General features: G+C 42.4%; 1 protein-coding gene, 1 long non-coding RNA gene and 1 other non-coding gene across 6 annotated transcripts in view; all 3 read left to right on the top strand.

The window, feature by feature from the left end:
* Positions 1-16,241, top strand: part of UBE2H (ubiquitin conjugating enzyme E2 H) — a 132,151-nt gene that overhangs the window by 32,519 nt on the left and 83,391 nt on the right. The gene's annotated exons all lie outside the window — the stretch shown is intronic.
* LOC132539929 (uncharacterized) overlaps positions 1-16,241 on the top strand; it is a 37,174-nt gene that overhangs the window by 4,876 nt on the left and 16,057 nt on the right. The window contains exon 2 of the long non-coding RNA XR_009551220.1: positions 3,270-3,332. This is a non-coding gene — a long non-coding RNA (uncharacterized LOC132539929). The remainder of the gene's footprint in view (positions 1-3,269; positions 3,333-16,241) is intronic.
* On the top strand, positions 174-279 carry LOC132540050 (U6 spliceosomal RNA). The gene has a single exon (XR_009551326.1). It is a non-coding gene; the product is annotated as a U6 spliceosomal RNA (small nuclear RNA).

The following is a 16,241-nucleotide window of genomic DNA, read 5'->3' as shown; positions in this document are numbered from 1 at the left end:
ACACATGTTTTTGATGGCTTTTCTAATACTTTGATATTTATGAACTCAATGGTGATGTTAACAGGTGTGGATCTTGATAGATAGTGATATGTACATGTCAGTATTTGGGAGATCTGTGTAAGTCATTGAGCCAGTATTTTCAAAATGACCAGTGAAAAGTCTAAATATGCTCTGTGCTTGTCTTGGCAGCACACACACTAAAACTGAAACAATACAGGGGAGACAGGATGACTCCTCTGGAAAGATGACATGCAAATTTGTGAATCATTCCATATTTAAAAAAAAAATTCATGCTTGAAGCATGACTAGGGGTTGGGGAAAGTTCTCAGAGATAGAATGCAAATCGAGTGGTAGACACTTGTGTGTGTGAGGTCCTGAGTTCAGTCCAGGCACCATACGCTAGATTGATGTTCTGATTCCCTCATTCTTCATTAAATTTAAACAAAAGAGATTTTTGAAAAAAATTCAATTAAAAAAAATAAATGTGTGTGTCTTTGTGTTTGGGTAGAGGATACATTCAAAATGCAAGGCAGACCAGTGGATTTTAATGTAACCATGTGAAATTGAAAAAGCTCACTGGTACTCTTTCAGAATCCATGTTGCACTTAGCGTGTTTATCTTATTAACCAGAACAGTGCTCAGCCCTGGCTTCTGGTGGTACCCCCAAACCTCAGGCAAGAAGGTCTGTTGCAAAAACCACTTTGCCATCTTCCTGGCTGCACTTAGCATTTATGATACTACCACTTGGAAAGTTTTGGTGTAACGTCAATAAAGAATGTCCAAGATTTATCAGAATGTACTTACTAGACTCCCACTCACTCTCTTCGCACTAAGAATACTGCATCAGGTGGAAAGTAGACACACGTGAGAATCCAGCTTAGTTTCTGTTAAGCCAGACTTTTAAGAGAGTCACAAAATTGTGAAAGTTGTCATTCTACTCAATTGACTTTTGCTCTGGAAATGGGGATATATATATATATTTAAATAAAAATGATATATTTGCATTTTAAATTTTAAATTGTTTATCATTTCTACAATGGTAAATCTTGATGTTGCCACATTATAAAAAGCCCTTTGGGAGAAGGTGGTCACCAGTATTTGGGTGTAAAGGAGCCTGAGGCTAAAGTGTTGAGATCCACTGCTTTAACTAGTGTATGTTGGAAGAAGAGTCACATTGTTAGACATGTTTTATTTGTACCTAGCAGAGTGTTGACATAATAGTAGGTTCCTCAGTAAGATCTTGAATCCCATCAAATTGAATTATACAGTAAAGCATGTAAATATACATTTAGCTAAGAAGGAAAATTGGTATTATGTGAAGATGGCAAGTGCTTTTATAGCTAGGAAAGAATGTCAAATTTGTATCATATTTTATAGGTTGTAAGACGTTTTTCTCCCCCCTGTACCTCAGATCTGTGAAATTGAGATGTCTTACAATAGGCGATGAGTCATCGTTTAATTGGCAGCTTCTTTCTTCTCTGGTGTGTCATAAAATAATGGCATGTCATAAATGTGATGAAATCAGGTAGCGCCTGGTTTTGTGTGGAGATGAGGAAACTTTGGAAAGCAGTTTTGTTTTGGGGCCACAGGGCATATGCCGAACTGGGCAGTTGACAGTGCACCCATGGGTAGCATACTCCCTTCACAAAGCAGTTGTCTTTATCCCAAGTTAGAAGACTCGACTCTAACATACAAATTCAGGCTTTTCAAATAAAATGCAAAACTAAGAAATTGTATTTATTTTATATGCAAACAGTCTAGTTATTCTCATTATTTGATCAGACCGCTGCTAAAAACATAATAGTGAATATTGAGTTCCTGCCATTTCTGTTGTAAAGCAGGCCTTGACAGAGTTTACTGGCTACCTCTTGGAAAACAGAGGAAGTAGGGACTGGGGAGACAGCATAATGGCTCTGTAAAAGACTTGCGTCCTTGAGGCTCTGAGGTCCAGGGCTCAATCCCGGCACCGTCATAAGCCAGAGCTGATCAGTGCTCTGGGGAAAAAAAGGTTTTAAATAAGTTTAATACTTCACTGGCATTTCAGAAGTTAGTTCATAGATTTACTATAGCCATACCACCTTAGATGCATCGGATCTTGTCTGTTACTGTGAATGAAAACATTGTTAATGTTCTGTGTACTGAGGAGTCCTCCTCCCCTCTCTCTCTCTGATGAAAAGATACCACAGTATTCAAGCTTCCTTTAATGCAGTGGGAGTTGGCCTTGAACCTGGAGTCCAGCACAGGGGAATGCAGTACACCCAAATCAGCTGTTTGCTAGCCCTCATTTCTTCATCCTTTGAGTTTTTTCCCCTCTGTTCTCTCAAATAAGACTATTTTATAATGAGTTTTTGGAGTTTCTTTCTTAATTCTGTATAAAAACAAACTGGATCATATTCTGGAGTGATAAATAAAAATACCATACAAACAACATAGGTTCCTTAAACTTAAAAATGAGGGTAGGACCTGGGAAGTGTTTGGTGTTGAGTCTACCAGCAAGGACTTCCTGGAGGAAGCTGAATATCAGAGAGACAAGAGATAAGTGAACAAAAGGACACCCATGGAACTAGGAGATGGTTGTAAATTAGTCATCATAAGTACACATGTACTCAAGTGCAGTGTGTGGAACCATGTGGGCTGCCTTGCCATAAGGTGACAAGAATGAGGTGGTCCCCCCCACCAGGATTATCGCTGGTGCCTGCACTATGAATCCACTGCTCCTGTGGCCACTGTTTCAATTTTTTTTGGGGGGGTAGGACAGAAAGAAATTGAGAGAGGAAGGGGGATAGGGAGAAAGACACCTGAAGACCTGCTTCATTGCTTGTGAAGTGACACCCCGCTGCAGGTGGGGAGCTGGGGGCTCAACCGGAATTCTTGTGCAGGTCCTTGCACTTGCACTTAGTAGTATGTGTGCTTAACTCAGTGTGCCACTGCCTAGCCCCTGGATGAACTTTTTTTTTTTTTTTTACTTTCTATGATCTAATTGGCCACTCGAGCAAATAGTAGGTCACATCTGGTACTCTGCTGGAGGTAGGGTCTCTGATCTATCAACCAAAGAAGGATTTTTGAGAAAGAATCTACCCATCCACAGTGGAGGTTAAAGTCTAATCTTGATTAGCAGGGTTTTAATAATGTTTGTAGAAGGGAGTGAATGGGTTTACGGCATGTTATGTGAGAAATATTACTTGTGATAATATTTTCAAATATATGTACCTTTTTAGATAAGTCCTATATTTGATTAAAATGTTTTTTAATTTATTTTATTTCATCAGAGCACTGCTCAGCTCTGGCTAATGGTGGTGTGGGGCACTGAACCTGAAACGTTGGAGCCTCAGGTATGAGAGTGTCTTTGCACATAACCTTTATGCTGTCTCCTGCACCCTGTGCTATATTGGAAAAGTAAATTTCGCTTTGGTCACATTAGGATGTGCATCTGCATTTGTTTTCCTCTTCCTAAAATGAAGAAAATGCCATGTTACAGGATTGCCTAGAGGGTTTCTTGAAATAATGTCTGTGAATATATTTATATGTAATTGCTTAGGTGAATTATTCAGGAGTTGTAGTTGATCTGAAATAGTGTGGCTGTAACATCTGTAACATGGATATAACAGACAAGGTTGCTATTCCCAGGGGGAGGGGGGAGGGGGGAGGGGGGAGGGGGAGACATCTATAACATTGCTTGTGAAGGGCCTTGGTTCCGTCTTTTTTTTTTTTTTTTTAGCCAGAGCACTGATCAGCTCTGGTTTGTGGTGGTGGTGGTGGTGTTGGGTTTATTGAATTTGGGACCTGGGATCCTCAGGCATGAAAGTCTTTTTTTTTTTTCTTTTATTTATAAAAAGGAAACACTGACAAAACCATAGGATAAGAGGGGTACAACGCCACACAGTTCCCACCACCAGAACTCCATGTCCCACCCACTGCCTTGATAGCTTTCCTATTCTTTAACCCTCTGGGAGTATGAACCCAAGGTCATTGTGGGACGCAGGAGGTGGGAGAAGGTCTGGCTTCTGTAATTGCTTCCCCGCTGAACATGGGTGTTGACAGGTCGATCCATACTCCCAGCCTATCTCTCTTTCCCTAGTGGGGCGGGGTTCTGGGGAATCAGAGCTCCAGGACACATTGGTGGGGTTGTCTGTCCAGGGAAGTTTGGTTGGCATCATGCTAGCATCTGGAACCAGGTGGCTGAAAAGAGAGTTAACATACAAAGCCAAACAAATTGTTGACCAATCATGAACCTAAAGGCTGGAATAGTGCAGATGAAGAATTGGGGGGGGGGGTGTCTCTATTTTATAGATAGCTAGTAGGCCTATTTTAGTTATATTCCAAAGGGCCTGTGGATATACTTTTTTTTTTTCCTCTGAGCCTGAAATCTGATGTGCATGTGGATCCAAGTTATTGTCTGGGGAGATGATGTCGTGGTTGGAAAAGGGACAGAAAACTGGATCAGGGAAGAGAGTAGTGCCCTAATATAGGAAAGGGGTATAAATATTGTTGACTGTAAACCCCATTGATTTGATGTGATCTGGGGCCCATATTCAGCTTAGGAGCCTATGTGACCTCTGCATCCCTGTAGATGAGCTCACATTCTGTGGTCATGAGTAGGAACATTCCAAGCTGCCCCAATATTGACCCATCTTCTTCAGGTAGAACATACAGTATGTTGTCCAGCCTCCTTTCGGAAGATGGAATATTCTCTACTGTTGTTGATCCGAGTTGAGGGATCTTATGGAGGCCCACAAAATGGGGAGGGGGTGTCTATTTTGTTGTTCCTCATAGAGATAACTGGTAACAATAGAGTGAGGGATTTATTCAAGGTCTAGGCCTATCATGTCTGTTTGGGAATCTCAGGACTCCCAGAATAGGGCCCCAGGAAAGTCTGTTTTGCATAGCCATTATGCTATCTTCTCCACCTTCTTCTGTCTTTTTTTTTTTTTTTTTTTACCTCCAGAGTTATCACTGGGGCTCAGACAAATCCACTGCTCCTGGAGGCAGTTTTTCCCATTTTGTTGCACTTGTTGTTAATGTTGTGGTTGTTATTATTAGATAAGACAGAGAGCAGTGGAGAAAGAAGGGAAAGACAGAGGGGGAGAGAAAGATAGACACCTGCAGACCTGCTTCATCGCCTGTGAATGGACTCCCCTTGCAGGTGGGGAGCTGGGGGCTCGAACTGGATCCTTGTGCTTCACGCCAGGTGTGTTTAACCCTCTGCTATCGCCCACCCCACCCCCACCTTCTGTCTTTTTTACCCATCTTTATACCTATTATTCCTCTTGTCACATTAGTGTTTTGTGTAGAAGAAGGAAGAGAGGAGTAATATAAAAGGATAAGAACTAGTTAAGACTTCCTCTCCCACTAATTTTGAAGGGTTTTTTTTGTGAGTGTCCTTTACAAATTACTTATATCATGGACAAGAACTGTCAGATGGTCAGCCTTACATGTAGGGGAGGCTGGGAAGTATAACCTTTGACTTCTCTGAATAAAATCAAGAGTTCAGCTAATGAGAAAACCTGATAGAGTAGATATTGAGTAACCGGCAGTGTTTGTCACAGTGAGTGTTAAATTTCATTTTTAGATCTGACCTCCTACGAAATACTCCACTTCCTTGGATCTTGGTTCATAAACTGTATCTCTTCATTTCCATGTCTAGGTTCTGCTTTGCTAGGGATTGAGCTCTGTGATGAAATGATTTTCTCTTAGGCATTAGGAGAGAAAGAAATACATTGATTTGGTTTCTTTCATCTAGTTTAGTTAATATGGTTAAACTTCGGCTCAGAGACCCTGATCCCTGATTTGGGTCACTGCTGCAAGTCTGGTAGAGAGGCAGCTAGTTAATATGCAGACTTCCTGTAAGGCCTGACACTCAGGCTCTTGTCCTTGACTTAGAGTCCCAAGCCCTTGTGTCTTTCACTTCCTTCCTGGGTGTCTGTTTCCTTGTCTATTGATAAAGGAATCATCTTAGATGAGTATTCTATACAAGACCAGGGTTGGGTAGTGACACAACTTGTAAAGCACATAAGTTATTGTGCCAGGACCCAAGTTCAAGCCCCCTGGTTCCTTCCTGTTGGGAGAAAGATTTGTGAGCAGTGGAGCAGTACTGCAAGTGTATGGGTTTCTCTCTCTCTCTCTTCCCCCCTCTCCCCCTCTCACACCTCACTTCTTTCTGCCTATCATAATAAATAAATTTTTAAGAAGACCACCTTTATAGCCATATGTGTATCTGCCTTCTAGGGAATAGGAATTAAAAATAGCTTTATATCATAAATTTAGAATCTTACTCCTTGTACATACTAAAAATAAGTTCTGCCATTTTTACTTTCTTGGAATTAGAAGTATGAAATAGAAAACCTGACAGCTTCATTTCTGAATATGAAATATAGTAGTAAAATGTGACTTCATATTTAGAAACCTGTGTTGTTTTAAAAAAATTTAGAGACTAGGAGGCCAGCTCACTGCTCACCTGTGGTGTAATGATGGTGCCGGGGAATAAATTTGGGATCTCCAGGCCCCTAGGCATGCAAGTCTGGTGAAGTACTGCCACACAATCTCACCGGTTAAACTTTTGACTAGGAAAAAAGTGTCTTATATCAGTATCAATCATTACTCTTTCATTTCTGTTGGTTTGTCGTAAAAGTCATGATATAGTTTTATGATGCCAAAAAAAAAGTGTCATGACTTTTCTAACAACCCACTAGAAATCACTCTTGAGATTAGCTGAAGCATTATGATACCGTAAGCATTAAAATGCTACCCAGTGTCAACTCATCACTTGAGAATTCAAATCCTGTTTACCTGTTTACCAAATCCTGTTTAAGTCAGACTTTGACTTACTCTATGAGTCAGTCAGCTGGCCATTGTTAGGATTGGTGGAGTTAATTCACCATTATTATGGTCCTTGTCTGGTTAAGAGCACATGCTGATTTGGTTCTGAGGGGTGAATGTGTCTCAGTCACTGTGCTTTGGGGGAGGGGAACTTGTGGTCCCCACATGTCTGTCTTTAGTTTTGTCTTTATGCATAGTACACCTTGAAAGGCAGGCAGTATGGCTTTGTTGATCAAAAGGAACCCATGTTAAAATTCTTTCAAATAATTGATGGAAATTTTTTTTTTTTCATTTTGGCCTATGACTGCATGTGTTATGAACAGTATACTTAGAACTCTTCCATGGTTAGAATCAGTCCTATTGAATGCCAGTTACCTTAGATATTTTTAATTGTAAATTGGGCTAGTTTAGCTAGTTACTAGATAACAACAAGGCATAACATTTCCAGAACTTGCCTTTTTAGTTGGAAATGTGATTGAGAGAACTATCAGTTTTATGATTTTCCTCCTAATTTTTTTTTTTTTTTTTTTTTTTTTACACCAGAGCACTGTTCAGCTCTGGCTTATGGTGGTGTGGGGGATTGAACCTGGGACTTTGGAGCCTCAGGCATGAGTCTTTTTGCATAACCATTATGCTATCTACCCTCCGCCCATACTACATAATTTCTAATCACATAAAAAGTGTCTTAAGATAAAGATAATTCCAAAAAAAAAAAAATGGAATGAACTCCCCCCCCCCTTTTGAAACAGGAACTGGCAGAATTATTCTCTCACGATAAACTCTATGGCTGGCGAAGTAGTTCACTTGAATAGTGTGTTGCTTTGCCATGTGTGCAGCCCAGGTTCAAGCCTGGCCTCACAACAGATTTACTGAGAGTTAATGACTGCAGGGAGTCAGTCCCAGGGCTTAGGAGGCCAAGGAAAAGCAGAGGAGAGTCTGCAGCCGTGTGGGCAGGTTAAAGGAGTTGTGCAGGTTTGAAGAAGGGTATTAGCAGTAGACTTTTCTTAAAGTCTGTAAATGGATTTTTAAGATTGTGGTCAATCCTCTGTTTTAAACTCATCCAGTTGACTCTTACTAGTGCTGGTTTAAAACAGGTAGATAGTAGAAACTGGTGTTTTTTTCTTTGAACTGGATTCGGTCATTTGCTTTTCAAAATAGGAATAATTGTAGCCTAGCATGTGACATATTTGCTCTCACCCATGCTCCTGGATTTTAAGTAGGGCAACAGATGGTCTTCACAGTATTTTATTTTCGTCATCAGATTGAAATAGGTGTAGGTCTGTACAGGGCTGGTAATTTACAAATTCGTAATTTTGGACGAGGGTTTTTTTTTATGAATATAGTATGAATATAGTTGAAATAATCTCCTTTAGAATGTGTGTCTTTTCCTTCGACTGTATATGTATTTCTTGTATAAATGAGAAATCTATGGGGTCCTTGCTGCTTTTAATATTCCTGAGATGTCAGCTCTCTTCCGCCCTCCCCTCCCAGATTTATATATGAGAAAGAGAGAGAGAATGAGAATGAACTAGAGTGACATTCTAGTACATGAAATGGTGGGGATTGAACTGGGGACTTTATGCCTGCAAGTCCAGTGCTTTGTTTACTGTGCCACACATCCCACCAGCTGGCGTGCATGCCCCCCCCCCTTTTTAATTAGGGCATTTGCTTTGCTTTAAGGTACTAGAGCTAAGGCCTGCCTGTGCCCGATGTAAATAGGAAGTTTTAAAGATCAAGTTGTAGAGGTACACAGCATCTTGAAATTCTCAGTGCCTGAAAAAGAATAAATGATAAGCATATAGGAAAGAATCATGAATACTTGCTGGTATTTGCGTGTTTGTAATAAATAACCACATTTGGTTTGTGCTCTTGGTAATCTCACTTGTGCTAGGTTGAAAGAAATTACTTAATGAAAGAGTGAGAGAGACTGACCTACCAGAACACTGCTCTGGCATGTGTGGTGCTGAGGGTCAAATCCTGTGTGCAAAACATCTGCTCTACCTGCTGAGCCACCTCACCAGCATCTAGAATATTTAAAAGTATATGCATTGGGATGCTGGGTTAAAAATGAGTATTGTACAGATAGTATGTTTAGGAAAATCAAAAATTTTTAAATTAGTACTTAATTGGATTTTTGTTTAAAATTTTTATTATTGAATAGAGGCAGAAATAGAGAGGGGAGGGGGTGACAGGGAGAGAGAGATAGGCAGCTATAGCTATGCGTCGTTACTTGTGAAGCTTTCCCCCTGCAGATGGGGACCAGGGACTTGAATCTGGATCCTTGTGCACTGTAATGTGTGCATTTAACCAGGTGTGCCACTACCTAGCCCCTGTTTATTTTTTACCAGAGCACTGCAGCTCTGGTTTATGGTGGTGCAGAGGATTGAACCTGGGACTTTAGAGCCTCAGGCATGAGTGTTTCTGCATAACCATTATGCTATCTTCCCCCACCCCTATCAGTGGATCTTTTAACTCTCCAAACTTTACACTTCAATGTTTTCTAGTTGTCTTTCCTAGCTACTTGATGCTTTGAAAATGCATATTTTTGTGACATGGGGATGGCACAGTGGACAAGGCATTGGGGTCTCAGACATAAGATCCTGAGTTCCAACCTGGCATCATATATGCCAGAGTGGTACACCTGTTTTTTTTTTCCCCCTTTCCCCTGTCAAATAAGTCTACTAAAAAAAAAAAAAAAGGAGATGCATACTTTCCTTCATGATATCTCTAAAGTACAGATTGTTAGTTTAGAACTTCGTGCAAGGAGAGTTCTTTTATTTATTTTTTACCAGTGCACTGCTCAGCTCTGGGTTATGGTGGTGCAGGGATTGAATCTGAGACTTTTGGAGCCTCTGGCTCAAGAGTCTATTTGCATAACCAATATGCTATCTTTTCTGCCCCAATGAGAGTCCTTAGTGAGAGAGTCATACTTGGGATTAGACAAGCTAGAAAGACTTTGCATTGCCCAAAGTGCCTGCCTGTGCCCATTCCTAGTGGAGCTGCCTGCAGTGTTGATGCCCTCAGCCTCCTCTTCTGCTGTCACCTACACAATCTCTCTCTTGTGTGTGTGTTTTTTTAATATGTGGGGAATGAGCTGGGATGTAAGTGTCCTTGTAGGTTTCTGGGACAGGAATTTGCTTCCTGCCTTGAGCAAGTGTGCCACATGTGAACACCTTGGCAGCAGAAGTGGGCTGGCAGGACCAGTTCGTTACAAGGTGACTGCTAAAGTCAACAAAGCGAGACAGTTAATCTGGAGTTTGTGGGCCACATGCAAGACTGAACAGTCACAGCCGTAACTGGTGCAGGTGGTTTGACCCTGTGGGCGATCCCAGTAGACAGGCTGTTCCCTATGTTTACTGTAGAACCTGGCCTCCATGCCCAGGAAGGACCATCTACAACAGAAAAACTGCCTGCCTTCTTTAGAGCCTTCAAAACAAAAGTCAGACTTGTACATAGGAACTCAGCTGCTGCCTAGTGCTGGAAAAGATGCCCCTGGCCAGGGATTTGGGCCTGGTGAGAATTGAAAACAAGAACAAACAACCTGTTACAAAGTGAGCGTAGGGACCAGGCAGTGGTGCACCTGGTTTAGTGCATGTTACAATGCGCAAGGATCTGGGTGCAAGTCCCTAGTCCCTAACTGTAGCGAGAAAGCCTCATAAGTGGTGGAGCAGGCTGAAGGTGCCTTTGCCTGCCTGCCTCCCTCCTGCCTTGCTGTCTCTCTCTGTCTGTCTGTCTTATCTATCTCACTCTCTTTTAATTTCTCTCTGTCCTGTCAAGTGGAAAACTATATAAAAGCCCCTGGTCCCCACCTGCAGGGAGAAAGCTTTGCGTGTGGTGAAGCAAAAATGAAGTGTTGCAGGTATCTCTCTCTCCCTCCCTCTCTATCTCTACCTGCCTTCTCAGTTTCTGCCTGTCTCCAGTAAATAAGGATAATATGCATATATATTTAAAGATTTTATTTGTTTATTAATGAGAAAGATAGGAGGAAAGAACCAAACACCACTGTGGTACATGTGCTGCTGGGGATTGAACTCAGGACCTCATGTTTGAGAGTCTAGAGCCTTAGCTACTGCACCACCTCCTGGACCATTGGATAATATATATTTTTTAAGTGAGCATAGATTAATAATTGAAAATAATAATGGCCAGGGGTCAGGCAGTAGCACAGCAAGTTAAGTGCACATGGCGCAAAGCATAAGGACCGGTGTAAGTATCCTGGTTCAAGCCCTCAGCTCCCCACCCACAGGGGGGTCACTTCACAAGTAGTGAAGTAGGTCTGCAGGTGTCTTACCTTTCTCTCCTCCCCTCTGTCTTTCCCTCCTCTCTTGATTTCTCTCTGTCCTATCCAACAACAGCAGCAGCAACGACAACAATAATGGAAAATAATAATAATAATAATGGCCACCTATGCATGTTCTCATGCCAAGGGCTGAGAAATTCAAGGCATGCACATAAGGTCTGTGTAAACTAAATGTTGACTTGTGTGATGGAGACAGCTGATGTGTATCAGTAGCCCATTTTCCTTGACTCCCTCACCCTGAACTACTGGGTATGTTCAGTGGCAGAGAGGATTTCTGTTTTCTGTTGGTTCTGGTACCCATTAGAACTTTGCTTAGTGGTCCAGGAAGTGGCACAGTGGATGAAGCATTGGACTCTCAAGCATGAGGTCCTGAGTTCAATCCCCAACAGCACATGTACCAGAGTGATGTTTAGTTTGTTCTCTTCTACTTTTCTAATAAATAAATGAATCTTTAAAAAAAAAAAAAAAACAACTTTGGGAGTCAGGAGGTAGCACAGCAGGTTAAGCGCATGTGGCACAAAGCACGGGACCGGCATAAGGATCCTGGTTTGAGCCCCTGGCTCCGTACCTGCAGGGGAGTCACTTCACAAGCGGTGAGGCAGGTCTGCAGGTGTCTTTCTCTCCCCCCTCTCTGGCTTCCCCTCCTCTCTCCATTTCTCTCTGTCCTATCCAACAATGACGACATCTATAACTACAACAATAAACAATGGCAACAAAAGGGAAAATAAATTTATTTATAAAAAAAACTATGTTTAAGGACATTCGAGTCCTGAGCTAAATATATAGTTTTCTGCTGATAAAAACAAACAAACAAGCTGAGATCATTTGAAGAAAAATTAACAAACATCAGGAATATAAACTGTTTGAAAACTTCTAGTGCATCTGAGAAAGCCTTCCGAGAACTATAGGATTTTATGTATTTCTCCTGTGGGTCATTAGTTAATTGCCCTTGGTGCGAAAGGCATGTTTAACATTTTGGCCAGGTGGACTTTTGAGGCTCACATTAAGGGAATTAAAAAAAAATATTATTACTATGTTTAATCATAGCCTATTTTCGCATATTCTCTAGTCTGCTTCTATATCCTGAATTAATGCTTGGAAGAAAAATCTCTTAATGATTCGTGAGATGGGGTGTAAGGCTTAAGGCTGGGGACAGGCGTTCTCTCGTAAGACAGGCAGAATTGGGTTTTGGGCCACGTTGCCAAATTTCTTTGCTTTTGCTCTGGTCACAAGCACAGAAGGCAGACTGTGCTACAAAGAGTCAACATTCTACTTCGAAGCCGATGACTTTCCGGTGATTCTTCTTGGCGCTTTGAAAATGGTATTTGTTTGGGGGCAAATAGTCTCGATCTCTTTAGCAGCATTGCCTGCTGAAAGCACCAGGAGTAGTTTGTAAATATTTTAAAGTTTGAAGCAACAGATGAGGAAAACTTTTCTCTATTTTGACAAAGTGGAGCCAGATCTCACACCCTTGGGTTTTCTCCCACTCTTCTACAATAGTTTATTTCCTCTGAAGATCTGAGTTGTCCTTTTGGTATGTATTTTAGACAGGTAGAAAACCTCTTTCAGTGCCTTGCATGTGCCAAGCACTGTGCACCTAGCACTTCAGCTGTCTCAGTCCTCAGAATAACCCCAACAGGTCAAACTTGGCTGACATTGTTCCTGCTTTGCAGATGAGAAACCTGAGGCTCGGACGCCTGGCTCGTGCCAGGCAAGCTGCTGAGCCGGGTGATACAAACTCAGGCCTTCTGACTCTGAGCGACTAGACTGTTCTAGTGCAGATTGCTGCCAGGACCATGGGTCGAGGAGGGTGGTCTCATTTCTTGGGGCAGGGGTGGGGTGAGTGGGCTTAGAGAAGATAAGCAGTTAGCATTTGTCATCCATAGGGTGAGTCTTAGAGCCAGAACTCACACCCCACCCCCACCCCGGGTCGGTTTGAAGCGAAAGCCTGTGTTCTTTCCACTGAGCCTCTCCTGTTACCTCTGAGAGTACATTACTATAATATCTGATTTACAAAGATCTTTTCATCTCTTGTGTTGGCTGACCTCAGCCTACAGTGGAGGTTAAGAAAGTTCACTTTGGGAGGTGGTTTGGAACTGAGAATCCGATGTCTGCTGGTGGTGGTGCTGCACCCGGTTGTGGCCGTGAGGCCAGAGCTCATTGGGAAGGATGGTTTGCTTCACCTTCTTTAATGCCTCTGATACGTATGTGTGAGTTGAAGGTTGAAGGGGGGAGAGAAGCAGATAGGTGTTCCTCGTTGTCTCCAGATTCCATTTGTACCTCTGCCGATGTTATCTCCCCCGGTGCAGGTAACACACTGTCCAGGATGGGGTTGAGGGTAAGTACAGGGCCTTCTGAGGTGAGACCTGCTTCCCACGGCGGCTGCACCAGTTCCTGCTCTCCCACTCTCTACTGCTAAGAGAGAAGACTCTTAATTTTCACAGGTTCCGTCTCCTTATCTGTAAGCCGGGTGGGGATTACAGGACCTACACAGGTGGCATGAGACACAGATAGCTAGTGCTCACCTGGCAGGCACTCTGGCAGTGATGTCAGTGGTGGGAATGGGCCTGGTTTCTCTGCCTCAGGGCCTGTCTCTCCCATCACCCAAGGTTGCTTTAGAGGTGAATGCTTTCTGTAGTGGACTATACTGTGAGGTATTTGGAGTTGGATCTAAAGTTGTTTGGGATTTCCTTTATTTCGTAGTTACATATAAATCAGTAGATTGCCTTGTAATTTAAATATCCTATCCTTTAATTATAGGCTATAAATTTTTATAGACTTTAAAACCTTGACTCTCATTGAAAGTACATTTGGTTGCATTGATCAAACATTTTTGAGGGTTGAGCATGGTAATTTTGATGTGCAGCTTTGATAGTAAGAGAGCAAATTTCCCGAGTGTTTTAAGTTCTGCTTGCATTGAAACAGATGGTACTTTTTGCTTCTCAAATGGGGAAACGGAAGTAGGGATGGTCTCTGCCCAAGGGCTGTTGACTAGAGCAGGGGTGGGCTAAACAGGAAGTGTCCTGTAGAAAGCCCAGTACCAAAGAGTTTGGCTTAATGGGTCAGTCTTCTTTTTGTAGCTGCTCATCTCTGCTGTTGCAGCCACACATAAATGGGTGGGGAGGGCACAGTGTTGGAGTGCAGGCCTTGCATGCAGAGAACTCTGGGTTCAACCCTCAGCACCATATGAAAGCAAGAGGGGCTGGACGGTGGTGCAGTCAGTTGAGTGCATATGTAACCCTGATTAGGGTACCAGGTTTAGGTCCTGGTGCCCCACCTGTGAGGTAGGGGTGAGGGGGTTTCACAAGTGATAGAGTAGTACTGTAGTTTTCCGTCTCTCTCTCTCCCTTCCTTCCTTCCTTCCTTCCTTTTTTAAAAAAATATTTTATTTTTGAGAGAGATGCAGAGGGACAGAAACACCAGAGCACTGGTTGTGCGGGGGATTGAACCTGGGACTTTGGAGCCTCAGACATGAAAGTCTTCCTTGCATAACCATTACGCTGTCTCCCCCACCCTCACTCTTCCTTTTTTTTTTTTTTTAATATTTATTTATTTACTTTTGTTGCCCTTGTTTTTTATTGTAGTTTTTATTGTTATTGATGTCATCATTGTTGGATAGGACGGAGAGAAATGGAGAGAGGAGGGGAAGATAGAGGAGGAGAGATAGACACTTGTAGAGCTGCTTCACCACTTATGAAGCGACTCCCCGGCAGGTAGGGGGCGAGGGTCTCAAACCAGGATCCTTAAGTGGGTCCTTGTGCCACCTGCGCTTAACCCGCTGCGCTACCAGTTCACTCTTCACCCGCTGCGACTCCCTTCACTCTTCCTTTCTATTTCTGCCTTCCCCTCTCAACTTCTCTGTCCTATCAAATAGGGAAAAAAGGAGAAAATGGCTGCCAGGTGATGGATTCATTTTGTAGACACTAAGACCCAGCAACAACCCTGGTGGCAATAAATAAAATAAATCAACACATTATATATAGTGGGCTAGTGCTCAGCTTTCTCCCCTGCACACAATTATTTGCAAAAATAGATAAAGGTCTATCGTTCGTGAATGCTTCGACTAACAGAATGGTCTTAATTCTGTCTCAAGAAGTTCTTCCTATAATCTCTTTTTAAAGGTTGGTGTAGATAAATTAAATGTTGGTTTCCTGTGAGCTTCACCTGTAGTCTTCTTTTCAGCTAACACCTTCTGTGCTGTAACATGGTTCACCTATGCGCCTGTGAGCCTGAGGTCTTGAGTTTGACCTCTGACATATGTGCCAGAATAATAATGCTCTTGTGTTCTCTCTCTCTCGTTAATTAATAAACAAAATCTTAAAAAAGAAACACACACACACACACACACACACACACACACACACACACACACACGTACGTCTGCATCTCTCTGTAGTCAAGTTATTTCCCAAATTCTAAGTGGGTCTCAGCTCGACTTTCCAAATGTCCCAGCAAATCCATAAAACTTTCAACAGGTTTGATACCGATTTCAGTACCACAGAGTCCAAACTTAGTTATTTTGGGGTATATGTATTCACTCATCTTTTGCCCAAGTAGGAAACTTCTCTGTCCCTTAATTCCTCCCTCATCCTTTTAGCTCTGCTCCCCTTACTTTTCTCCTCTCCTTCTCCTAGTCGGTCACCACAACTTTATTCAGACCCTCCTGATCGTGGGCGGACTGTTTGAAATCATCACACAATCTAAGGCTCCCTGCATCTAGTCTCTTGTCTCCTAGCCTGCCTTTCACTTTGCTGTTAGAGTGATCCTGTTTTTAGCACGTCTGATCATGCCACTTCCTGCTTAAAACCCCTTAGTTGTTCTTCCGTGCCTGTGGCTGAACGTCTAATCTTGCTACAGAAGTCAATTTGAGTAGCTGAGGAGGTGGCTTGGTGGGGTAGATGCATGCTTTGCATCCATGTGTTCTATCCCTAGCACCACATATGACCAAGAGCTGTGCTAGTTCTCCCCCTCCCCCTCCCCTCCCCCACCATATAAGAGTCAGTTCCCTGGAGAGGTGGTCACGTCTTCTTCCTGCTGTGAAGGCGTGTAGATTTTCTTTCTTTCTTTCTTTCTTTTTTAATATTTATTTTCTCTTTTGTTGCCCTTTTTTTTAAATTGTTGTAGT

The sequence above is a fragment of the Erinaceus europaeus genome, chromosome 8, assembly GCF_950295315.1.
Source record: "Erinaceus europaeus chromosome 8, mEriEur2.1, whole genome shotgun sequence".
NCBI lineage: Eukaryota > Metazoa > Chordata > Mammalia > Eulipotyphla > Erinaceidae > Erinaceus > Erinaceus europaeus.
This window is presented reverse-complemented; position numbering and strand designations above follow the sequence as displayed.